Source organism: Antechinus flavipes, chromosome 5 (genome assembly GCF_016432865.1).
Source record: "Antechinus flavipes isolate AdamAnt ecotype Samford, QLD, Australia chromosome 5, AdamAnt_v2, whole genome shotgun sequence".
NCBI lineage: Eukaryota > Metazoa > Chordata > Mammalia > Dasyuromorphia > Dasyuridae > Antechinus > Antechinus flavipes.
This window is the reverse complement of record NC_067402.1, coordinates 274,508,148-274,533,700: the sequence shown is the minus strand read 5'-3', so window position 1 is coordinate 274,533,700 and position 25,553 is coordinate 274,508,148. Positions and strand designations below refer to the sequence as shown.

Here is a 25,553-nt window from a genome sequence, read left to right as displayed (position 1 = left end):
AGAAACTGCAAACTCTGCCTCAGCTATCATCCTTCCCTTTTCCCATAGTGAGCAAAGAATCAGTCAAGATCAGAATTTACTGGCCAGCAGCAGCACCCCAGAAATGGCAGGGGAATGCAACAGCTCTCCTCCCACTGATGGCTCAGCTCACCGGTGATGGACATTGTACTGAAACCACAGATTCTCATTTTCAGCATTCTCGGTTTCTGACATATACACTTTTACAACTGATATCAATCTCGAAAGACTTGGCAAATGTGTCAGTCAAACTCCAGGGAATAATTAGGAAAAGATAGAAGAGTGATAGGCTAGAATAACCTTGTTCCTTATTATAGGTCTTGGTCAATCAAAATATAAGTTGAAAGGCTCTGGGATTTGCCTTCCAAGGAATCTTCTCTCTGTCATTCTCCAAATGATAAAGATGGAAAGCCAGGGAGCAGATAATGAAAAGGAATGGAGGACTTTTTATTTCAAGTCTCTCTACCCCATATTCCTTTTCAGGGACTTCCAGAATAAAGATCAGCAAGTGGACAGCTCCAAACCGATTTGGAGAGTTTCCTAGGGTGCTGAGAAATGAAGTGATTTGTCTACTGACCCCTAGCTATAATGGGGGAGCAGGAAAGGGAATTAATTTTTCCTGATGCAAAGGTGGCCTTCTATATCATGCTAGGTCCTCTAGACATTTTCAAATATTTCAGTGTTTCTGTTATCTCACTGATTTGAATCCCCCCTTCAATAATACAAGTCACACCCTATCCATATTTGACCATTCCATGCATCTCTTGTCCTTGTCATCCCATTGTTTAGTTACAGGAGGTCTACCCAATCCTTATGTTATTTCATTTGGTCATTTTGTTCATTTTTTTTAAGTAGCCATTTTTTCCCCCATCAGTGCAATAGTTCACTAAAACTGATAGAACATTAGGTCTAGAATTCAGTATGAAAGAACCACATTCAAATGTAATCTCAGACTGTGTAGCCATGAACCAGTCATAACCAGTCCCCATATAACCTCTGATGATGGCATTTTAATGAGTTTATCATAGTGCACACAGCAGATGTTTAATGCTTGTCTCTCTCCTTCCTTAAGTGTAAAAGAATAATAGCAGCATAATAATGGGCCCCAGGACTGTTTCTATTTGAATTTCACTGAACAACAATTACAAAATGAAGAGAATATGAATAGCTAACATATCAGCAGTAAAGTTTGAAAAACTCTTCATGTACATCATCTCATAAGCCTATTAATAATCCTATGAGGTAAGGCAGGTATTACTGTTCATTTTTTATAGTTAAAAAAAAACAGATTCATAAACAGAGATTATATGAATTGCCCTGATTGATAGTGAATAAATGTCACAACAGCACAATAAAACTTGCTTTTATACTATACAGATACACACATACCCCTCCCTAAATCCAGTACTAATCCCACCCCAGACTTAGCCGGATTAAAGATACAAGTGCCTTGTATATAGTAGGTATTTAATAAATGTATTCTTTCTTCCTTGCTTGCAGCTGTTCAACAGCATTTTCTGCAGTTAACTGTGTATCAAGGTTAGGATTCAAGGACATCTCAGAAGAGGCAAGAAAATGATGGAAAAAGGAGAGAGGGAGAGAATCAATCAGACCAAGGAAAAGGAGTAAGTGCCAAATCACTCTCCCATCTGAACACCACAGCTAATAATAAGTAGTCACTTGCTGCTTGTTAAGTTATTGACAAAGTTCATATAGGATCACAGAGCTAGAGCTAGACAGGACCTTAGAGGCCATCTACTACAAAACCCTCTCAATTTAACAAATGAGGGAACAAAGATCTAGGGACATTGAATACTTTCTCCAAAGTCATACAGGTAGTGTCAAATCCAGATTTTTCTGCCTACAAAGTCAGTTTTCTTTTTACTGGGGCTTGTTCAAATTAAAAGTCTTTCACACCCTACCTCCCTCATCCACTTATATTTTAGGTGTCTGAGATCCAACTGATGGCAGTGAGGTTCACAGTGAAAGAGAATTTCAGGCTTCTTGAAGGAACTTTAGGGACCATCCAGTCTAAACCCTGTATTTTACAAGTGAGAAACTGAGGTTGGAAGGCCTCCAGGTCTTGTCCCTGGGTCATAGGAGTAGTTAAGCAGAGTAAGTATTTAAACTTATACTTGAAGACTTCAAATAGATTTGGCATTATGTCATGGAGCCATGGCTATAGAAATTGCCTAAAATGTTCTTCGTGGAGGTCTAACCTCAGGTACAAGTGTGCTCTTTGGAGACAGTAGCTAAAGTCAATACTGGTACAATCATTTCTGACATTTGCTGAAGACCCATACCTCTGAATTCTAACTCCCCTCCCCTTTTTCTCCCTGAGGAAACTGAGGTTAAGTGACTTGCCCAGGGTCACACAGCTAGGAATTATTAAATGTCTGAGGCTGGATTTGAACTCTGGTCTTCCTGACTTCAGGGCCAGTTCTCTATCTCCTGTGCCATCTAGCTGCCCCTAACCAGCCCTTTTCCTACTCCATCTTTCTATTTCCACTCTATTCCCATGAATTTTTTAGTCCCAGATTACGAAAATGATTTGAATGAGAGTCGGTACCCAGCATGTTAAAACTCTTCAGAAACTGCAAAGTACGAGTGGAGCATCATGTTTATGACTTAAGTCTTAAAATGCCTCATTTTTGGAAGCAAAGTATCCCAAAGGACTCTAATTATTATTTACCTACAAATTAAGAAATAGCTCCCCCTTCTGGAAAAAAGGATGAAGTAAATCCCCTGTCTATATTGTAGGTCTAACCTCACACTCCAATTTCTCTTCAACACGAAAGTCTCCTCCTTGGTTAGAGGAATGGTTTCTCTCTGAGAAGCAGTGGTTTTTCTTTTTAAATAATATCTACAAATCAGGATCAGAGGATTTGAAGTCAGGAGGGACAGAACTGGAAAGTCTCAGTGTTGGAAGGATTTTTAAATAGCATCCAAGCCCCTAGAGAGGAATCTGGACCATTGCAAACAAGTGGACTCTCAAGCAGAAGTCCGAATGGGAGCCCCCAACCTCCTCCCAAGACAACTTATTTTCCAGTCTGGGAGGTAGAGTAACATCATGAAAAAAGTCACTGTGTTTAGAGTGCGAGGAAATGGGTCAACTCCTAACTCTGCTATTTTCTACTTATGTAACAAGCTCTTGGAGCCTTAGTGCACTTGCCTATAAAAGAAATGGCTCTAGATATCCTCTAAGGTTACTTCTAACTCTAAAGAATACCATGCTAATCATTAAAGAGTTTTCCCCTTGCTGGCAAGAACTAAATCAAATTCGTTGCTTCTAGATCTGCTTTTCTGGAGACAAGCAGGACAAATGTTCTCTCTCTTTCCACATTCCAGCCCCTCAACTTAAAGGCAGCTACCATGTTTCCATCATCCCATCAAGTCTCCTCTAGGTCACTATCCCCAGGCCATTTAATTGGTCCTTAGATAGGATGCTCTGTTGCCCCATTCCCGTGTCGGTTGCTGTGCTCTTGTATTTAGTTAGCTCAGAATTCCTTTTTTTTTAACAGATAAAAAAAAATCAAGAAAAGACAAAACAGATTGCCCAACATTGCATTGCTAGTAAATGGCAATGGCCAGTTAGAGCCCACGTCCCTTGATTCTCCTCATTACATCAGTTCCTTCTCTATCCATCAAAGAGAGAGAACATCTCCTATGCCATGACTGAGTCATGGAAGAAAATACATATTAAACTATCAAAACCTCCAACACTGGTAAATACCATAAGTGAATGATTTGCCAGCACAGCAATAATGTGTTTGTATCGATACAAGAAGGTTGGCCAGGGATGCTTTTCTTGTTGCTGAGGCTTTTTGTTTTGTAACCACAAGGATGTATTATTATTCTGCTTGAACCCCAAACGAATTTTTCTATATAAATGATGTGATAAAAGCCTATTAAGTTCTAGAGTTACCTAGTTAGATGTAGCACACATTCTTTTGCGAACTGACCAGGTATCAATAATCCTTCATAACACTCTTTTTTGATTTTTCATTGTCTCTTTAATGCTCATTATAATATCTGGCACACAATAAAGGCTAATTGCAACTGTCTTCTATGTGGGAAATGTTTTCTGAGTTTCAAACAAATTAATTTTTTGACTTTTTAAAACAGTTTCCTTAGGTGGTGAAGGCTCTGCCATACTGCAAAGGATTAGATGGTAAAGAGGAAGCATTAGATTTACATGTTTTTAAAAGCACATTTAGCTGTGGAAGGCATGGGGGAGGAGAGAATACCGTTGCTTACAAGTAGAAGCATCAAAAAAGTGACAAGTTTTGTTTGCTGTTTAGAATCATGGAAATTTGAGCCTTTATGTTTCTTTACATTGACTTAGTGTATTGGGCACACTGCATACAGGAAATAATTTAAAATGTTTATTGAATGAATCTATGCATGAATCAGTGAACACATTTTGGGATTCAGGATCATAGATTTAGAAGTGAAAGAAACCTAAGAGGTCATCAAAGACAAAGGAAACAAACCTGAGATTTATTCAGGAAAGGAAACTTCCAGGTGAGAAAGTTTCCTCTTCTGAATGAAAGTTGGACCCTTCACTGAAACTGACAGTTTAAGAGCATTGCCTCTGGATCATCGACAAACCCATTCATCATCATGTGTGACAGTGTCTTCTCAGTGCCCATCATCCTCTACTTCTCTACTGCTCTGAGCACAGTTGACAGGCAATATCAAATACTCCATTCATTTTTGAATTTACAGATACCACAAAGGAGATTTGAATGACAGTGGATTGATCTTGGTCCTCCCCCTACTTCTAGTCAATTCTCTGCCTCTTCAACTGGAACAGTTCAAGTGAGTATTTGTAAGAGTCTATCCTTGGCTATCTTTTCTTTTCTCTCTACCCCTTAGAAATCTTATTCTTTAAGATTCAAAGATTTTAATTTGCATCTTCAATTTTTAGTCCTAGGTATATGGTTCTCTTAATTTTACTTCCAGCTCTGGCTTCTCATCCATTTCCAGCTCCTCTCCTTCACTCTTAGGACATCTCCACTGCAATGTCCCACCATTATTTCACATTCAAAATCCTCAACACTCTTTATCATCCTCAGTCAATTAATAGATCAACAGACATTTATTAAGAATGGACTATGTGCCAGGCACTGTGCTACATCTTAGCAATACAAAGGCAAAAGTAGACCAGTCCCTGGAGGAGCTATAACATGTTCACAGAAAAGCAGAATATCTAGAAAACATATACAAAATAAACATTAAATTATTGCTAGAGGGGAGACTCCCAGCTCAAAGGGGGCAATGTTTTAGTTGAGCCTTGAAGGTAGTGAGAACACTCTCAGAGACAGAGGGGAGAGGGGAAGGCATTTCAGGCATGGAGGAATAGCAAAGAGAGGCAAGAACTTTGAAAACATGTTTTTTCTCTGAGAGGCAAGAACTTTGGAAACATTTTTTAACTCTGCTTCTTACAACTATAATTCTTATCATTATATGTTAACTATTAGAATTATATTATGTGACCAAATCCATGATTTTTTTCCCAGTTTAGGAAATTCCAAGAGAGGAATTCCCTCTGCCAAGGTATCCTGGCACCCTCTCTACTACTGAGAATCTTGAGAACTTTTTAGAATATAGAACAGGGTTCCCAGTGAGATCTGAACCAGATTAAAATGCAATTTCAATTGGACTTTAATGCACTGTTATATCAATAAAAAAGAAATGTGTAATGTATTTCTAAGTAAACAGACAACTTTCAGGGATTCTTATGTACAATTTAGTGGCCCCCATTTCTACTTGTTTGACGTAGCTTCTCTAGGCCACTGATAGGTTACATGATATATTGAGGTCACACAGTCAATATTTCATAGAGATAGAACTTGAGACCAGATCTTCCTAACTTTGGACTTGGATCTCTGAATATTATGTCATGCTGTCACACGTGTGTGTGTGAATGTATCACACATTCTGGGAGGGGGGGATCTCATTCTAACATAGGTTATGAGACAAGATGACCTCAGAAATCTCACCTCAATTCAGCCATCCTATGATTGTTCAAATGCAGACTTTACTTGGGTCTGTGGGCTGTGAGATCATAAAATCTAGGGTCCTGGAATCATTCCACATAAGAATTGGTTGAAGGAAATGGATATGCCTAAGCTAGAGAAGATTTAGGAAGACAAGATATATGAGTATTTGAAGGGCTATCATGTGAAAGTAGGAATAGATTTCTTCTCCTTGGCCCTAGGAGCAATGGTAGAAAGAAGGAAGAGAGGAAGGGAGAGAGAGAATGAAAGAGAAAGGGAAAGAGAGGGAAAGGGAAGGAGGGAAGAAGGGAGAAAAGGAAGGAAGGAAGGAGGAAGGGAAAAAAGGAAGGAAAGAGGGAGGGAGAAAGAGAAGGAGGGAGGGAGGGAGAAAGGGAAGGAGGGAGGGAGGGAGAAAGGGAAGGAGGGAGGGAGAAAGGGAAGGAGAAAGGGAGGGAGAAAGGAAGGAGGGAGGGAGGAGAAAAGGAAGGAGGGAGGGAGAAAGGGAAGAAGGGAGAGAGGGAGGGAGAAAGGGAGGAGGGAGGGAGAAAGGGAAGAAGGGAGGGAGGGAGGGAAGGAGGGAGGAAGGGAGAAAGGGAGGGAGGGAGGGAAGGAGGGAAGAAGGGAGAAAAGGAAGGAAGGGAGGAAGGGAAGGAGGGAAGGAAGGAGGGAGAGAGGCAGGAAAAATGGATGGGAGAAAGGAGGGAAGGAAGAAACAGAAGAGACAAAGAGAAACAAAAAGAGATAGATTCAAAGAAGAGAGAATTCCTAAAGTCAGAGTTTCTTCCCTCCAGTTTTCCCTTTCTCTTGTCTACTGTGACTCATTTTCCATTAATGACACACCAAGGAGTCCCAACATCCTCCCACAGAAAACTTTTTAGACCAGCTGCTTGATGCAGGATAGACAGCAGATGAAGAATGAGGATAAGAGGCACAGGGGAAATTTGTGTTCTTTCTGGCAGAATAATCCACCATTCTTCTGGGGGTCAAATTACTTAGCACCCAATTGTTCCTTCAGGGGCTCATGCCCAATTCAAATGGCAATGCCCAATTCAGTGTACCCTCTCTCTGACATGTCAAACTCATTCCCTTTCTTTAGCATTGGGCCTGGTGATATCTATTCACATTCTACTGGGAAAAGGTGGAATTTTATGGCAGACAGAAAATTGGGGTGGAAGAAAATCACCCCATCTCATCCAAGGAAAACTAATGACAGGCAAGAGCTCATTTTGAGGCTGCAGCACATTATGTTTCTGAAGGGTGGCAAGACCAGTGATCTTATCTAAAAAGGTCAATAAATACCATCATGCATTAATCTGAATTTCATGGGAAGATACATGTGATCACTCAAACTGTCTTAGAGAAGAAGAACTTAGAACCCTAGGACATTATTATTTGTACTGAATGGTAATCAGCACTATATGCTGATCATACTACTCTTTTCGACTGAATAAAATTCTGGGTGATTGTTACTTTACTGGCTGAAAGGGGTTTAGTTGGTACAGAGAATGGATCACTAGAGTCAGGAAGACCTGAATCCAAATCCTTCCTAAGATACCCAGTAGCTGCATGATCTTAAGCAAGTCAATTATGCACTCTCAGTCAGATTTCTTTGCATATCTCTAAAATGAGGACAATTGTAGCATCTATATCAACTGGTTGGTCCCACAATTAAATAAGATCATCTACAAAGTATTTTCTAAATCTTAAGGCACAATATAAGTGTTAGCTATTATTATCATCGTTACCATAATTATTCATTCAATTTCTAATCTTCAGATCCATAATGCAGCCCAGGAACTAAAAAATTTATATAATCCTACTAATAACAATAATCATGTCATTATTCTAGGATAGGCAATCCCCAGGATGACTATTATTTCTATTGTCTCACTCAAATCTTGTTTGATAGAGTTCAGATAGAAATGATCCCAAGAAAAGTTATTCTACTATTCTTTCAGGCTTAAGGCGCAAACATTACTGATTTTTATAAATGAATAAAAATTTGGAGACATAATCTCTGTAGGTTTACTGAAAGGAAACAGCAGATGGGATTACAGGGGTAAGGAATATTACAAAAGGCATGTGGCATAGTGCTCAAAGTTCAAGCTCTTCCTAACACTTACTAGTAGTGTAACCCTGGTCACATTACTTAAACTTTATCTATCTCAGTTTCTTCATTTATAAAATGAGGGAGTTGGAGTAGGTCAGGGGCTCTTCATGATTTTTGTTTCATGGATTCTCTGTTGCATCTTGATAAAGCCTATGGACCTCTTCTCAGAATAACAATTTTAATTGCATAAAATAAAATACAAAAGATTATAGAGAAAACTTTTTTTTTTAATTCACAGATCCTAAGATAAAAAGCAGCCTAGACACACTCAAATGGATACAGAGATCTAATTTCCCCTACAGAAAAGTAGTGGGGGAAGGGGACAAGAGAAAAGAGGAAAGGTGGTGATAGGAAGGAGGGCAAATGCAGGGAGGAAGTAGTCAGAAGCAAAATACTTTTACGGAGAGATAGGGTGAAAGGAGAGAGAGAGAGAATAGAATAAATGGTGCAGGGGTTGGAGGGAATAGAATGGAAGGAAATACAATTAGCAATTGTAATTGGGAAAAATTTAAAGCAATGTTCTGTAAAAAAGGCCTCATTTCTCAGAGACATAGATAACTGAGTCAATATTCCTCAAAGGATAAATGATCAAATGATATAAACAGTTTTAAGATGAAGTAATCAAAGCTGTCTACAGCAATATGAAAAAAGGTGCTCTAATTCACTATTGATCAGAGAAATGCAAATTAAAACAATTCTTTGCTACCACTTCACACCTATTAGATTGCTTAACAGGACAGAAAAAGAAAATGACAAATGGTGGAAGGGAGTTAGGAAAAATGAGATTTTAAGTGTACTGTTGTTGGAGATGCGAAGTGATTGAACCATTCTATAGAGCAATTTAAAACTGTGCTTAAAGGGCTTTAAGCCAGGCATACCCTTTGATATAACATTACAAATTCTAGGTCTATATCCAAAAAGTTATGAAAAAACAAAGGGGAAAAGGACTTATATGTACAAAAACATTTTTATACCCACTTTTTTTCTGGGGGCAAAGAACTGGAAATTGAAAGGATGTCTATCAATGTGGGGATGGTTGAACAAACGGTGATATGTGATTATGATAGAATACTATTGTGTTATAAGAAATGACAAGCAGGATGATCTCAGAAAAAACTGAAAAAATTTACATGAGCTGATGCAAAGTGAAATGTACTGTGTTCAAAATCACATTAATATTTTAAAATGATAATTTTTGAATTATTTAGTGATTCTCAGCCATACAATGATCCAAGACAATTCTGAAAACTTATGATGAAAAATGCTATTCCCAGCCAGAGAAAGAAATGATAGCATCTGAATGCAGATTGAAACTTGCTTTTAAAAAGCACCTTTATTTTTCCTGAGGATTTTGGGGGAGTCTGTTTTCTTTCACAAAGTGACTATTATGGAAATGTTTTGCATAATTACCCAAATATATATATTGCTTGCCTTCTCAGTGGGGGAAGAAAAGAGGGAGAAAGGGAAAGAATTTCAAACTCAAAAGTTTTTTAAATGAATGTTTTTTTTTTACATGTAACTGGGGAAAAATGAAATACTAAGTAAATTTAATAAAAATAATAATAATAAAGAAGCAGCTCTGGACTAGATGATCTGAGGTCCCTTCCAGTTCTTTCCCACTTTCCAAGTCACCCAATTTCTCAGCGCCTAAGACAACTTTCTAAAATTATAAACTCTTAAGTGACTGGTTAATCTATAGTAATAGCAACATCATCTTTTGTCTGCAGAAGAAAAAAAAGAAGGGAAAGGAGGAGGAAGAGGAAAAAGATGAAGTAGTTATGTAATTTTATTACTATAACATACTTATCATATAACACTGTGAAGCATGAAGGAAATGATGCTCTAATCCTGTTCTCAGTTCTGGATACCACATTCCAAGAAGGACATCAAGAAGCTTAACTTCTCCAGCCTTAAAAAGCCTTCTCCAATTTCCTTATGCCTTCCCTCTGTTAATTATTTCCAATTTATATGGTATGCAGCTTTCTGCACAGAAATAATTACATGCTATTTCCCCCTATAAAACTCCTTGATAGGGGGCACTGACATGTGTCTTTCTTTATATACCCAGCATTTGGCACAGTACTTAATAAATGTTTATTCACTGATTGACCTCAGTTTCCTCAACTACAAAATGAGGGGATACAACTAGATTTATAAGCCTCTTTGTTTCCATCCAGCTTTAGATCTATTTTCCCATCATTCTTTAAGCTATGATAAAACCAAGAGCTTTTACAAGTATTTAACAGTCTCTTACACATAAAAGAAATTCAACTAGTTCTGTTAAGCTCCATGGGACAGAATAGGGGCAAAAAGTAGAAACTGCAGATTTCAGTACCATTAAGGAAAAAAAAAAACACATCCTAACAATGGGAGCTCCTGAAAACTGGAATGACCAACCTAAAAAAGTCAAGAACTACCTAATGTAGAAGATAACTTCATGAGAAGTCTGGACAATCACTTATTTGGTGTTAATAGAGAAGATGCTTTTGTTTCTCCAGGTCAGGCTGAACAGCTCCCACTGCAGTGACATATCTGAGCCAATGACCAATCAATTCCAGGCTACTTTCTCTTAAGTCAAGCAAAGAAAAGAGCAGATAAGGAATGAGGTCAATTCACCAGAAAACTGATGCCTCTGGGAAAAAAAATAATGTACCAGCAACCATCTATACGTTCATCTTTGTAAGAACTCAGTCTAGGGAAGTTGAGCAAAAATTAAAGAGTTGCCTGAGACGCTAAGTAAATCAGTTCACAAGCATTAATTAAGCACTTCCTACATGCCAGGGACTATGGAGAAATAAAGAAAGACAAAGACACGGCATTTCTTTCTCAAGAAATTCTCATTCCAATGGAGGAGACAATATACAAACAACTACAAAGACAGAGAGGAGATCTATAAACAGTAAAAAAAAAAAAAGTTCATCTCAAAGAGAAGGTATTGGTCATAGGAGTAGAGGACAGGGGATTAGAGAACTTGGAAAGGCCTCCTTCAGAAAAGTTGGCATGTGAGCTAAGATTGGAAGGAAGCCAGGGGATGCAAGAGGCAAGAGTGAGAATGGAGCCCATTCTAAGCACAATGTAAAGAGATGGCATCGTTTATGAGAAACAGCACCTGGGCCAGTTTAGGAGACACAAAATGACATGCCCAGAGTTAATAAGTGACAAAAACAAGATTGGAATGAGAATCTTCCTTGATATTATAACAGATTCTCAACTGCCTTCATATTAGATTGATAGCTAATATAAATAGTTAACATGTACATAGTGCTTACTATATAACACTGTGCTAAGAGTATCACAATTATTATCCCATTTGATTCTCACTACTGAGGCAGAGGTTAAGTGACTTGCCCAGTATTACATAGCTAGTAAAATGTCTAAGGCTGCATTGAACTCAGATCTTTCTAGGACCCGAGTGCTATCCACTGTGACATCTAACTGCCTATGTAAGGATGCTGCCTGTAATTTAACTCATAAAGGAACCTCTAGAGAAGGAAACTCCCTTCACTAATGCAAGTGCACACCTTACATTCTAGAGTTGCCTAAAACATTTGAATAGGGTCACACAGTCTGTATCAGAGGGGAAAGTTGAGTCCAGGGGCCTCCAGTTCTTTAACTATGATGTTATGTCATTATTATTGTTCAGTCACGTCCAATTCTTCCTCACCTCATTTGGGATCTTCTTGGCAAAGATACTAGAGTGGCTTGCCATTTCCTACTCTAGCTCATTTTACAGATGGGGAAACTGAGGTAAACAATGGGTCACACGGCTAGTGCCTGAGAACAAATATGAATTCAGGAAGAGGCATCTCCTGTATTCCTCTCCAGGCTCTGTACTTCACCAACTGAGCCCCCTAGCCACTCCTATTATGCCATATTACAAAATATTCATTTTTAAAATCAAATAATCACCATAAGACATCATGAATGTAAGTGTGAGGCTGTTTTAAACATAGACAAACCACAATTTTCAATTTTAAAAAGAAAATTAGCTGCTGCAAGGTAGTAGATTTAAAAGTCCTTCCCAACTTTGTGAATCTATCAAAAAACAGCAACTTGATTGCGTTGGAGGGGAATTCAATATCTTATTGCTAACAGCAAGACTCCCAGGAATCAAATAGCATTTTGTATTTTTATAACTGCCAGTTAAAAATAGACACTGCATACCGAAATCAGATTGCTTCTGATTATGGTAATCTAAAGGAGGAAAAAAAATACTTCATTGTAACAGAGACATGATGAAATGGTAATGTGGCAGTTGTCACCTCCCAGGAAGCTTCACTTTCTGCAGTTCTGTAGATTCTTATTTTCCCTGGCCAGAGAGCATACTACCCCTTTATTTCACCCCATATGAAGCCATTGTGTACAGATCCCAGCTTTCTCTAAAAATTCAAAGAGACTGACAGAAAAGTGATGGACTAAATATGCAAAATGAAATATATTTGTTGAATGTGGTTAGTGTGGGAATTTGTTTTACTTAACTATGAATGTGTTACAAAGATTTTGTTTTTCTTTTTTTTTTATAAGGGGCATAGAAAAAATAGATTTTGTTTGTTGAAAATAAGTAATTTTATTTTTAATATATCAAATGAAATAAACTAAGAAATTCTTGGTTGAAGTCATTACTTTTACAGTGGCAGGCTCAGATGGTTTCTGGAACTTGGATTACTGATTTCCATTCAAATTATATATATATATATATATTATGGGAGAAATAATTATCATTAAAAATGGAGGAGGGATATGTTTCTATGTATGATGCTGATGAGGCACCAATTTTGCATGATAGATTCTCAGAGGATATTCCAAAAATTTAGTATATGACACTTGATTAAACCCAACTTCATATTATATCATAACCACTTCCTATTCAATGGAGAGATCTCAGCTCTAGGTGGCAGCATTTGTGAGTTCTTACAATTAAATGAATCCTGGAAATCATGTGTGGAAGATTTTTTGGATTAGGCAAATTAGTTTTTTGATGAAACTATTACCTCCAAAGAGCCATTATCCACATGGGCAAGAAATGGCAGAAGGAAGTCTACATAATTCACACCTCTAACTTACATTCAAAAAAATTTTTTAAATCCAAATCTGTGATTCTATCCCTGTAGGTGATTCCTAATGTACAAACTCCATTACTGTTAGTCATCAGCACCTTCAGAGGCTTGCAGATTTCAAGTTAAAAGGAACCCCTGTGGCCAAATTGTCTGATTCCATTTTACAGATGAGGAAACAGGGAGATTAAATTATTTGCCCAAGGTCATAAATATAATGTTTATCAGAGTAGGGATCTGAACCCCAATTATTTTGATTTAAGAGTCAAAATTCCTTCCAGAGTCTCATGATCAATGAATATTTCTTAAATACTTACTGTTTTCTAGACTCCCTGCTCTAAAACTAGTCCTGGTGATAACTTCCCCCCCCCAAAAAAAAAAAGCAAAAATAGTCCCTGCCTTCACCAAATTTATGTTCTAATGGGAGAGACTACATATACACAGAAAGCAAACAAAAGGGAAAGTAGATGAAAGACAATTGTGTTAATGATCACAGAGCCAGAACACATCTGAGCTAAGAATGAAAAATAGTTCTTCCTTACTCCAAAGTCAACTTTCTGAACATGACCCGGCATTTTCTCTTTCCAACTTAAATGCAGGGATACAGTAGACTCAACCACTTTTGTGTTTCTACATTTCTTTAGTTGACTGAAGATAATCTTCAAGGAATGAGGGGGAAAAACACACTCCTATAAACATTTCTCCCTCTCTAGTTGCTCAGAACACTAGGCCTAACCTCTTATGTGCTAAGCGCATGACACATGGAGAAAAGGAACATCGACTTGAGAACCAGGAGAGTGAATGAATGGTCAGTCAGTTCTAGATCTTTAAATATCTAATGAGAGAGCTAAATTAAGGTTGAAGAGTTGGCCCTTTCTCCCCCTCTTTTCATAGCTGTTAAAACTTTTATTTTCATTTCTAAACAGCTTTATTTTTCCATTCTTCCCTTATTCAGTGAGCCGTCTCTTATATCAAAAGGGGAGTAAAAGGTCAGGGAGAAGGAGGGAAGGAAGAAAGGTAGGAAAACTAATCAATACACCACAAAATCTGCCAGTATAAATAATATTCCACATTCTTAGTCCCCCATCACTGTTGAGAGAAGAGAATGTTTCACCACCATCTTTTATTGAAGATTAAAACCATTTGAATCAATAACCAACTACTTCATTATTTTCTGTGGTGGGAACATGGAAACCAGCTCCATGAGAATCCAGCTGGCTCTTTGTTAATCTGGCTGTCACACAATCAAAATTTTAAGTACAATTTATATTTCAATATAATGCAGAAAGAGATTAAAGCCCCGAGTCATGGCCTCTCTCAAAGAAGCTAAAAGCTCTTACCTGTTGTATCTTGACTGAGAGTCTCTTGGCTGCTGCTACTGTAAGAAGGCACTGGAGTGATGGACAGTGAGGCTGGGCAAGACAAAGGGGTCGCTAAGTCAGTCTTTCGAGTAAAAGAGCGATGATACACAGGAATGCCTGCATCTTTGGAGATGAAAAGAGGCAGATCGGATGACAGTGGAGGTCCACCTTGAGCATATGGGTTCTTCCAGTGGGATAACCCAATAGCCACTGGCCCAGCAACATCATAACCTGAAAACATAAACATTTTAAGTCAGTACAAGTGAATTAGACAATAGTATATGCTGATCCCTTATAAATTTTACAAAACCTTTAGCAGTGATATCACTCAAAGAAAGTCCTCCTTGAGGTAGACCTGATTCCCAGAAGAACAATAAGGATAATTTTTGGTCTAGACCGAAGATTTCATGGGCATAAATCCCACTTCAGATATATGATGTGTCATCCTGGACTTGATTGCTCATTGCCTCAGCTACTCTCTTAGACTAGAAGTTGCAGAAAAGGTGCTAACCTATATTGCTAGAGGAAGTTTTTTTTTTCTTTTTGGTTAAGGCAATTGGGATTAAGTGACTTGCCCAGGGTTACACAGCTAGGAAGTGTTAAGTGTCTAAGAACAGATTTGAACACGTCCTCCTGACTTCAGGACTGGTGCTCTATTCATTGTGCCACCTAGCTGCCCCTAGAGGAAGTTTCTTTATTGGGAGTTCCTTATATCTATAAAATTATAGGTTACACTCCCTTCTCATATAATTATATTGATTAAACTGTATAGCATTTTAATGTTTGCACAATATCTCTCATGAGATTCTTAATAGTCCTGTAAGTCATCCACTATATGTACAATTATCTCCATTTCGCTGATAAAAATAAACTAAAATTTAGAGATATAATATTACTCAAAGGTCCAAGATCACATGGAAGGGCAAGAGTTCAAATACAGCCCATAAATATAAAACTGGTAGTTCCCTGAGAAACCATGTGGTCCAAAGCAGTTATGTTTCAAAAGGGAAAACCAAAATCTAGAAGGATTGTCTTATGTCATACAATTAATAAAGGAAAGAGTTATAAAACTTTACAAAAAAGTAGTCAACACAACCCAAAAGCAAAAGAAGAGTTGAGGATACTTCCAACATTGATCTTCCGGTCAACCACGGCACAATTCACAAAAATGGTGAAGTCAGAGAAGAAAGTCTGTGTGGGGAAGATGGTTTCTTTTAAAGATATACTTAGTGTATGTGTATGTGAGAAGGGTCCTATCTAATTGAAGCTTAGGGAAAAAAGATTGTTTCAAAGTCATCTACACAGTTGGATTTATGTAATTGGATGGCCCTAATCTCAACAAAGACAGAGGAGAGATCATATGTGGAGAATGAGACATTCAGAATCAGGATTATGGGTTTAAGGCATATAAAAATAGGAGCAGTTCTCCAACAGTTGGAATTCTAGGGAATTTTCTGGCTCATAGACTAAGAGCCAGAAGGAAACTCTAAAGGTATCTAATGCAGTCATTCCCTCCTGAACTCCTTGTTTTATAAGCAAGAACCCAAGGCCAAGCCTGATGAAATCATTTGTCTAAGCTTACCCAGAGAACAGTATTTTGCAACAAAGCCCCACTTATCTCAAATGCAAATAACAGTAACAATAATGATAAATGGCATTTATATAGTATTGATAGATTTCTGAAGCATTTTATTTATACTAATTTGACCCTCACACCAATCCTGTGACACTGATGTTATTGTTATGCCCATTTTATAGATGGGACTCTAAATCTAAATCTGGATTTTCTGTATCATCAAGTGATCTTTTGGGCCTAATCTCCTGCTCTCAATCTCTATGAATTCGCTATAAAGCCAAACTCAACTATTGAGCTTTTCTCCTCTCACTCTCCATCCTTGTGCCTTTCTTCATGTGATTTTTACTTCTAGAATGATCTTCTACCCCAACCTATTTCCGATCTTTAAAGTTCAGCTCAAAGGCCATCTCTTCCCGAACATTTTCTCTGCCTTCTCTTCCCATTCTCAGACCTCCCAAAGCACTTGTTCTTATATTTAATGAAAATACTTGCCAAACGTTATTTCAACTGTTGATTATTTGTGTATACGCTACATTCACATACTAGACTATTAGTTTTATGAGGGCAGGGATGGTGTTGTTTCTAAATTTAGTAACTCTCCAGTGTGCTATATCCAGTAAATACTAAAAAGTCATCTGCTGATTTGATAAAGCAGAAACATACTTTTCATTTCAACCCATTCAAAATTTTGCCCAAGAAGATTATGGTAGATATGATAGAAAGTACAATCAAAAGAACATTCTGGATTTCAAGCTGAACTATGAAGAGTATAATTCAAATTCAGATTCTGGAACTTTTTACTCATGTGATTTATTTTCTAAGCCTCAGTTTCCTCCTTTATAAAAGAAAATAAGTTGACCTCTGAAGTCCCTCCCAGTTCTAAAATTCTAAGATCCTGTGAAATACAGTTATGGACTAGACCTACAATTTCATTTATATATGGAACTCCTAGAACTGAAACTCCCTCTATTCAACACAGGTTGACACTTTCTTTGCAACATCTAATCTTAGGGAGGATAGCTAGTTAGTACAGTGAATAGAGGACCAAACGTGGAGACTCATTTTCCTGAATTTAAGTCTGATCTCAGACATTTATTAGTTGTGTGACCCTACAAAAGTCACTCACACTGTTTGCCTGAATTTTCTCACCTGTAAAATGAGCTGGAGAAGGAAATGGCAAATCAGTCCAGAGTCTTTGTTTTGAAAACCCTAAATAAATTCACAGAGTTGAACTAAGTGAAAAACAATGAACAACATCTTGAAGAATCATCTGGAATGCAGAAAGGTTCAATGACTTGCCTAGTGTCACAAAGCCAGAAAATGTTGGAAGCAGGACTGGACTTCAGGTCTTCTTGTCCTTTGGGAGCAGTTCTCAATCTGCTATAACATGCTCAATAATTCAATGGATAAATTTATTTTTGATGATTAAAATAATCCTTTCCTAGCACCATTATTCTGGCCACAAATTCTCATTAAACAATAATGGTAATATGCTTATCTACCTACTGATCTATAAACCGGGAGGTCACTGTGATTTAGGAGACAGCAGTCAATAAACATTTATTAAGTACCTCCTATGTGCCATAGTATGTACTAAGCCCTGAGAATTTAAAGAAAAGTAAGAGACAGATCCTACTTTTAAGGACCTTCACAATCTAACAGATAACAAGGCACAAAAACTCTATTAACAAGATATAATTAACAGAGGGAAAGTCCTAAAAGTAAGACAGGCTGGGAAAGGCTGCTTGTAAAAGATGGCAGGTTAGTTGGGACTCACAGGAAGCTGGGAGCTGGTAATGAGGAGGGAAAATATTTCAGATATAGGGAACAAAGAGAGAAATGAAAAGGCAGGGGAGGGACATCCAGAGGGTAAAATATTTTAAATGCCCAACAGACCATTTTATGTCTGATACCTATTGAATGAAATGTTTACTTGCAGCATGGATTTAAAAAAAAAACCCTACATCACTAAGATTAGCCATCTTGTACCTATACTGCATACAGCACAAATTTGGACACATAAATTCAGTTACAAGAAGGTCCTAATTATTTGAGGTGCTATTCTTCTTTTAGTAAATATTTCCAAATTCAGAATCAAAAATTATTATTAATCATTTCTTTACATTTTTAAAGTCTTCTAAGACTTCTAGAAGTCTTATTTATTCCAGAAAATGAATAAAGAGGCAGCCTAACTAAATAGTTGGGTGGTTCAATGGAAAGATTGCTAGACTTGCAGTCAGAGACTTTAGTTGAAATTCAGCTGTGAGCGTGTGACCGTGAACAAGTCACTTAACTTGTTTGCCAAATCTTCAACTCTAAAATGGGGAGAATAAAAGCACCTTGGAAATAGGGATAACCCTCAAAGGTTGTCATGAGGATAAATGAGATGGTTTTTGCAAAGTAGGCGGCATGTTTTCGTTCCTTTTCTCACCTCTCCAAAAAGGGGAAAAAGCAGTGAATTTGGAGGTCGCTGTCCAAGGTTCCAAACTCACTTCCAATGTATACTAGTTATGTGACCCTGGACAAATCACTTGCCTTTTCAATGCTTTAGGTATTTCTTCAAAAGTACAAGTTGAAGTATGAGTGGTGGGAACTTTCTCATGTGGGAGCACCCCATAGCAATAGAAAAAGTTCCAACCCTTATTCCTATCATATCTATTTCACAAAATTTCTGTGGAGAAAATGTTTTTTTTTTTTTTGAAACCCCAAAGAGCCACATAAATCAAAAGTTACAACAGCAACATCTTTTTCTGCTCTCTTTTTGCTTCCTTTGTAAATGTTAGTTTCCTCGTCCTCCCTTCATATTTCCAACACCAGCTGGAGACATTGTAATATAAAAGAAAATAGCCTGAAGGCATTAGGTTTAATAGTCCCCGAGGAAGCTTGTAGCATGCCTGGAATTTAAGGCTGTTTTGCTTTGTTTTCTTTTTGAGACAGATTTTTAGCCGATTTATGAGTTCTGTTGGATTGATGTAGGTGCATGGTCTAGAAAACTAAGGAGCCTTCTTATTTTTTTCTGAAATTTCCACTTAGTTTGTCTTTAGAATTGAGGCTATTAGTAAATATTTTCAATTCATATAATATTTAAACAAAGCAAATCATTGGGAAGAGTATCTATTCATTGCTCTCCATGGAATTCATTTTATTCTCAGTGTTGGATAGAAATGAATTGGTCTTGGTCGATCAGACTCTCTATAGATAAATGACATCAAAGACAGGGTCAGAAATATAAAAAATGTGGATGCTACTCTCTGAAAGGAAGGACAGAAGGCCCTACCAGAGCTTAACCAGTGAGTTTTATCACTGGACAAACTGGCTGCCCTGCCTCTACAAGTTGACAATTCCATTGCCGCAAAGATCAGGAAATTGGGATTCAAATGTTCTAAGAACTTCATTTTATTGACCAGTAAAATGAGGGGTGAACATGATGGTTTCAGAGTTCCCACCTGACTCCAGTTCTATCACACTCAGGTGCTTAGTAAGAGAGGAAAGAGCAGGACCCAGGTTCTACAACTGCAAATGTAAGGCAAGCTTTTTTCAACAATTACTTAAGAGTAAGCTTCAATCAGTTGCCATCTGATTAAATTATATATACTTATTCTCCCCTCCCATTCTCCTCTCCCTCAAAATCTTTACAGTCTTCCTATTATTTACAAGGTAACATATATCTTCAGGTATATTCTCAACCTGGGCTTCAGGTATATTCTTTTCATGTGCTAGAACAGGGTTTCAGAAATTTTTCCCACACGTCTCTTTTTCTCCAGAGAAATTTTTACATGACTGGATATTTAAGTATATAAAAGAGGAATACAAATCAAATATTTACTAATAATAAATCATAATTTCACAACTTCCACATTCAGTTATGAGATCCCATATAGGATCACAAACCACAGTTTTAAGAAGCTGAGCATTAGACTACTGTTTCCCATTTTGGTCCTGACTATTTTCACCTCCAGACATTTGTATGCTATGTTCCCTAAACCTGGAATGAACTGATCTCCCCATCTCTGCCTGTTGAAACTCTTATTTCCTTCAAAGCCCAACTCAGGTATAGTTTCTTCCATGAAATCTTTCCTGACTTTTCCCAAAAAAAGGAATTGTTCCATCCCAGAATCTCTCGTGTTGCTCAATTGACTTCTCTTGTGAATTTAATGAATTTCTCATTTGTTTTATGGTATCCACAGCTCATCCCCAGAGTGAATCTACAAGCTCCCCTGGAAGGCAGGGACTGTTGATATTGCAATGACCAGTTTCATAAATTAATTTAATATTTTGTTTACTTATTATTTAATTTATGGATTAATGTAATTAATTTAGAAAGTCTTTGATTCCAAGGTAAATAGACTTCAAGACTCAATAGAATTAGGGCTTCATAGAATAATAAGTTTGGCACAGAAAGGGACCTTAGTAGCTATCTAATCCAAGGTTTAATTTTACCATTGAGGAATGGAGAACAAGATGTTAAAAGACTTGCCCAAAGTAACAAAGGCAGTACATAACAGAGATAGGAATCAGTTTTAGGTTGTATGACTCCAAAACAAGCTTTCTTTTTTTTTTTTTTAAATGGTGCTGGACTGCCTTCATATGGATACTCCACCAATCCATCCATTTATTTGACAAGCATTTATTTATTACCTACTAGGTGCTAGGTGTGGGAGATACACAGACAAACAAGGAAATTGTCCCTTTGTTGTTCTCAAGGACCTTATATCCCACTAGACTATGGAAACCACATGGATATTGATATATAAATACAAGGTAGGTATAAAGTAAATGAATTCTGCCTCTGAAGTCAAACGTTGTTTGGGGTTTGTTTGTTTTTTTGGTTATTCAATTGTTTCAGTCACATCTGACTTTTCATGACCCTATTTGGAGTTATCTTGACAAAGATATTGAAGTGTTTTGCCGTTTCCTTTTCCAGCTCATTTTACAAATGAGGAAACTGAGGCAAATAACTTGCCCAGGGACACACAGCTAGGAAATTTCTTAGGTCATATTTGAAACTCAAGAAGATGAGTCTTCCTGCTTCCAAGAATGGAGTTCTATCCACTGTACCACCCAGCTGCCCCAGAGATGATGATGATGATGATGATGATGTTAATGATAGCTAACATTTATATTAAACACTTTAAGATTTGCAAAGAACTTTATAAATATTATTGCATTTGATCATTTCCACAACTTGGGAGGTAGATTGCTAGTATTATCTTCACTTTATAAATTACAATGATAATAAAAAGAGCTAACATGTATAAAGCACCTACTGTGCTCCAGGCACTGTGCTAAGTTCTTTATAATTATTATCCCATGTGATCTTCATAATAACCCTGGGAGAGAGGGAGGGAGGGAAGTAATGAGGGAGGAGAGGGGGGAGAGAGAGGGGATAGAGGGGGAAAGAAAGAGGGGGGAGAGGGGATAGATAGAGGGGGAAAGAGAGGGGATAGAGGGGGAAAGGGAGGGGAGAGAGAGGGGGAAGAGAGAGAGAGAGGGGAAGGGGGGGAGGGGAGAGAGAGAGGGAAAGGAGGGGAGAGTGAGGGAGAGAGAGTTGTGGTGACTCATTTCCCCAATTCCCTGCTCTGGGGAAGGTGAGGATATCTTGAGAATGGGAATTCTTAAATGCAGTAGAATTAAAGCCAATCAAATGTTCTCACTAATAGTCCCAAAGCTTCACCATATCAGTGCCACTGAGGGACCTTCACTCCCAGCCTGGGTGAGATAGGAAGACATATCAAATAATATATATATTTGCCATTTTAAAAAAACATTTTATTTTCTTCTATTTAAAAAAAGTCTTATTTATGCCTTTCTTTTTCACATTTCTATCACTTCCCCCTGTGGAAGAGCCAGTTTTTTCCTTATGTAAGTATAATCAAACAAAATAATATTCATGATTGAAAATATCTTTCTGTTTCACCTCTCTACCAAAAGGAAGTAGGTATGCTTTTTCATTAGTATTTGGGAATCATGACTGGTCACTGAACTAATCAGAGTTCTAAAGTCTTTCAAAGTTGATTTTCTGTACAATATTATGATCATTGTGTACTTTTTTCTTCTGGTTCTACTCATTTCACTGGGCATTAGTTCATAGACATCTTCTCAAGTTTCCCTGAATTCTTCATTTTTTACAATGAAATAATATTCCAAAACATTCTTATACCTCAGTTTTTTTCCCCCCAACTATTTCCTAGTTGATGGGATTTTTGCAAAACTGTCTGTAGCAGTAGTTTTTGTTGTAGCAAACAGGTCCCTTTCCACTGTCTTTGACTTCTTTGAGGGTATGTGCTTAGTAGTGATTTCTTTGAAACAAAGGGTAATCATGCCTACTCTATGTGTTTCCTTTGTCTTTTGGCTCAGTCACAGTTTTAATTTCTCAGAGGCTATGTACCATCTTCACTTTATAAATTATAATGATGATTAAAAAGTGCTAACATTATATATAGCACATACTTTGCTCCAGGCACTGTGCTTACTCCTTTACAAATATTATCTCATATGATCGTCGCAATCCTACTTTTACAGATAAGGGAACAGATTAAGTGACTTGCCTAAGGTCACACAGTATCTATAGATAGCTTTGAACTCCTGATTCCCTGTCTAGCATCATATCTTAGTTGTCTCCATTAAATCAGGTAGTTTTCTCCCTGGGCATTCCCTAGACCAAAAATATCACAGATCAAATACAAAAAAAAAAAAAAAAGAAAGAAAGAAAGAAAGAAAACATTTAAAACAATGCAAACAGGACAGTTCCTGTGAATTGAAAAACAAAAACAAAATCCAATGAAGCCAATAACTCCAAGGTACAGGGTGAGCCATTAAAAGCTCCTTAAGCAATTCACGCCTCTTCCCCCAATGTAACTATCTGGCTTCCTGAGCTGAGTGAGAGAGTGTGAAGACTCAAATGGATTGTGAAAGTTTTAAGTTCATTCATTCATTCCTTCAAAAAATAGTCATTGAAAGTTGCAATGTGTAATCATTGCACTGCCGAATCTCTGAAAGAAACATTTAAAGTAATCATTTATTCTATTTTTGAAGTCTTATAAAGTTCTAAAGAAATCTTTTTTTTTTCTGTTTAGATAATCTGAAAGAGCAGTAAAATGTACTTGACATTCTAAGTTTTGTGGATCCTCAGGCAAAGAGGGAAGGTATAATCATATGTAAGTCTATATTAAGACCTTCTTCACAGATAGAATCAGAAGTAGCAATAAGAGGAACCCTCAGTTGTGATAAGTTCCCAGGAAGCCAAGAAGAAAAGAAATTCTAAGCATAGGATTTAGAATATCTGGAATATAAATTGTCGAGACCCCAGGGGAAAGAGATATAAGATAATCCCCTGGGAAGGGCATCTGTAGTTCTGTGTTCTAATTTAGCCACCATGTATCATGTGCCATGTATCTGGGACCTTTTCTATTATTTCTAATAATTTAATTAATAATAATGATAACATTGTGAGGTACATTGGTTTGGATTTTCCTTCTCTAATGTAATAAAAAAGTTCCTATAGTTCATTAAAGAGGCTCCCAATGGCTTGTAACCCAATTTGACCCCAAAACCAAATTTCCAGAAGTCAGGTGTCTCCAATTTCCACATACATAATTTTATTTTTTAAAACAAAATGGCGCCTATTTGCTTACCTATGGTGATCTGGCTGACACAGCTATAGTAACTTCCTGTCGTTGCAGTGGAGAGGTTGTAGCTCCCACTGCTAATCTCTTTGTCTGTTTAAAAAAGAGAGAGAGAGAGAGAGAAAGAGAGAGGTGAGTCAGCATGGGTTACATGGGTTGAGAAACTAAAGGCTAAGGCTTGAAGCTTAGTATATGAAGCTCCTAGGGGAGGAAATTCTCTCTGCCAATGCAGATTAACACCTTCTCTGCAATTCCCAGTCTAAGAGAGTCGCCTAGAGTTCTGAGAAGTTCAGTGTTTTGCCCAGTGTTGTACAATTAAGGGTCTAAAACCAGATTTGAACCCAGGAAGAATCTTCCTGAATCCAGACCCCACACTCTGTACACTATGGCACCAACTAGCAGCCCTAATTATTACATTACAAATAGGGGAAATGATGCATAAAAAAAATCATTGACAAGAATAAGTAAAACACATCCAAGACATATCAGGCACAAGAACTGTAATGAAGAATTCTTCCCCTGGAGCAAAAAACAATATGCAGTGGAAGCAATGTCAACACAGAACAGAAGAAATGACAACGAAAGGTATTATACAACCATAGGTCCAACCAATAGCTTGGGAAAGGCTGCCCCACAAAAAGTTAGGTTTGTGCTCCCATACACCAATTGAAAAGGAGAGCAAAACTGCAGAAGACCTCCACTCTTGGGCATTACAAACTCTAGAACACCCATAGAATGAAAATATGATCTTGGGCAGAAGTGTATCACCCTGTAAGCATCCCAAGACAAAGCCCTTGTTTTCCTGTCCTGGTTATATTATCTGAAATGTATTTTTGTGGAAGGAATATGGGGTAATAAAAGATGAATTCCTGAACTTGTAGTCAAGAGACCCCAAGTTCCAATCCTGCCTCAGCTATTTATTGGCCAAGTCCATTTCACTTTTCTAAAACTCAATTCCTCATCTGCTAAGTGATAACTCTAGTACCTATTTCACAAGGCTCTTATGAGGATCAATTGAGAAAAAATATATTAAGTGCCTTGTAAATTTTAAGGTATTATAAAATATTAATTATTATTGGCTATATTTATATAGCATCTGTTAGTCAACCACATGTCAACTTATGGTCAAGCCATAAGTTTAGAAAGTTAAAAGGAGGAGGGTAAAGGGTCCTGAAGGTCAAAGAGGAGTTTAAATTTGATACCATAGGTGACCACAATAACTCTAAAATAGTAGAGGAAAAGAGCATAGAAAGTTGGAGAAATTGCTCTAGCAGTTGTATGTCACACAGATCATCTCATTTATGTAGTTCTACTAACCAATCCATGTTCAAACCAAAAACAACACTGCTGAATAACTAATTTTAAAACTGTCAGGCTCCTAATTTCTTAGCTAATCCTTCACTGGTAGATTGTTTTGAAGTCCTTGCCATATGAATTCTTTTTTTCCCTCTCAAGAGAAAGGTTGATTGATAGGGATTACAAGGAAAAAGAGAAACCCTAAATAGAACTCATCATCTAAGGTCCCAACTGCTTTTTTCCTCCAAAACTCACCTTTTTTTGTTGAGGGTACCATCATCCTCCAGAACCAAAATCTTATCCTTGCATCCCCTGCCTCAACTCCCCCTCCAAACTCAATTTTCAGGTCTAGCTGGTTTTGTCCCATAATATGTCTCAAATCAGGTCCTTTTTTGCTACTCACAAAATCAAGCAATAGAAATTAAGCCCTTGTGTGGAGTAGGGATTCCTGTCTCATCTAAGGCATTCTAGGCAATCACTAAAATCTCTTCCAATTCTCAAATTCTATGAT

The 25,553-nt window shown here is 37.4% G+C and overlaps 1 protein-coding gene across 3 annotated transcripts in view; it reads right to left on the bottom strand.

Moving 5' to 3' along the window:
* ANO4 (anoctamin 4) overlaps window positions 1-23,831 on the bottom strand; it is a 392,142-nt gene extending 368,311 nt beyond the window's left edge. For all 3 annotated transcript variants that reach the window (XM_052001731.1, XM_052001734.1, XM_052001735.1), the window contains exons 1-2: window positions 23,756-23,831; window positions 14,525-14,776 (exon numbers count right to left, since the gene is read on the bottom strand). The gene's annotated coding sequence lies outside the window, so the exon portion shown is untranslated. The remainder of the gene's footprint in view (window positions 1-14,524; window positions 14,777-23,755) is intronic.
* Between the last annotated feature and the right edge of the window lie 1,722 nt (window positions 23,832-25,553).